Raw genomic sequence first — 1,987 nt, 5'->3', positions numbered from 1 at the left:
AACTCCAAGTTCCAAGTGAGTTTATGCTTGCGATTTCTCGAATATATGAGAAGGTGATTTTTCAATTGTGCATGGGAAGAGAAATTTCAAAAGTTTTTGTAAGCACTATTGGGGTTAAATAGGGATGTCCGTTGTCACCAAGTCTCTTTGGTCTATGCATTGATCAATTGGAACAAATGGTACTTGACTTTATGCAAGAAGAAGGCATTGAAGAGGTCACTATTTGCAATGCGGTAATCATGATTTTGTTGTATGCGGATGATGTAGTGCTTCCAGCACACACTTTAGAAGATGCAAAAAGCTTATGGTTATCCTTGAGAACTTTTGCTTTCATAGTGGGATGATTGTGAATTAATCCAAAACAAAGGTTATGCTTGTGAAAACCAACCATAATGAGAAGCCAACATTGTGTACAATAATGAGACACTTGAAGTTGTTGAGAGCTTTAAGTACCTTGGCCGTGAGGTTTCGTCCAATCACAAGTGGTATGAATGTGCTATGTGTCGTTTGGAAGCGGGAAAGAGAGCATATTATGCATTTGAGAACATGTGTAATGCGGGAAAAATCAAGTGTTGGGCTCTCAAGAAGTATATTTTTGATGCATTGGAGACACCGGCTCATCTTTATGGATTTGAAGTGTTGGGCGGGAGCATCTCAAAGTCTACTTGGAAAGAGGTTGAGAATGTCCAAAGGCGTTTTCTTACAAACTTTCTCCAAGTTAAGACACAAACACCATATATGCTCCTACTTCTTGAGTCGGGATCTCTCCAATTGAGGTTATGGGCATGGAAAGGGTCTTGGAGTACATGATAAAGATGCATCAAAACCCCTCACATCAACTTCCTACAATTTCATGGGAAGCAAGCAAAAAAGCTTAGGCGCATAAAAGCAAGATCTTGAGCACGGGATGGATGCAAGACATAAAGAAGTGGTTTGGGAGATGGGATGTTATACACTTGCTACATGATGATTCTCAATTGACTCCCAAGTAAATGAAGCATTTCTACAACGCCAATGTATTACGGCTTGGGAGAAATCCGGTGGGTCATGCTTCATGTACATTACACCACCCATTTGCCCCCAACTACAAAACCATGTTCTTCTCTGAAAGAGGAAACAATATTCACACTTACATGCTTGAGCCTAACCCCTTGTCGGCGATACGCACTATCGTAGCCATTCGGCTTAGCTCCCATTTCCTTCGATGCGAGATAGGGCGTCCGGGAAATGGAGAACAATCAAATTGATTGTGCACATTATGCTCACTGCAAGTTCGAGAGTCTGAGTACCACACACTACTAGAGTGCTCAAATTTTGTTCACATCCGAACTTTCTTCTCTCACATTTTCAGCCATAACTTAGACCTACACACTTTCCTATCCCAACCACAGTGTGGGCTCTCCATTGTAACTCTCATCACCTCAATTTTGGAGCATCGAGAGTCACTCATCAGACATACACATACTACATCACATGTAACATTTCTCCCATAGGTCATATTTGACCTCCAAGGACGATAATCAAATCTCTCTCTCTCTCTCTCTCTCTCTCTCTCTCTCTCTCTCTCTCTCTCTCTCTCTCTCTCTCTCTCTCCATCTCTTTCTCTATCTCTATCTCTCCCTGTGTCTATCTCTCCTTCTCTTTCGATCTACTCTCTCTTTTTCACTCGCTCTCCTCTCTCTATTCTGTCTTTCCTATTGTTTCTCTCTCTCTCTCTCTCTCTCTCTCTCTCTCTCTCTCTCTCTCCCCCTATTTTTCCATCTCTTTCTATCTCCTTCTCTTTGTCTATCTCTATCTCTCCCTCCCTCTTTCTCTTTCTCTCTATCTACTCTCTCTTTCCGTCTCCCTCTCTATTTTCTCTCCCTCTCCCTCTCTCTGTTTCTGTTTTATGTCAGGGAATTATTATCACAAAAATTACCACGGATATTACCGCATTCATGAGAATCTAACATTCAAAATAGTATCAAATGTTGCGGTCTTTTTGCAT

Source organism: Adiantum capillus-veneris, chromosome 22, assembly GCF_014529385.1.
Source record: "Adiantum capillus-veneris isolate H3 chromosome 22, ASM1452938v2, whole genome shotgun sequence".
Lineage (NCBI taxonomy): Eukaryota > Viridiplantae > Streptophyta > Polypodiopsida > Polypodiales > Pteridaceae > Adiantum > Adiantum capillus-veneris.
The sequence above is the reverse complement of the archived record's forward strand: the minus strand, read 5'-3'. Positions refer to the sequence as shown.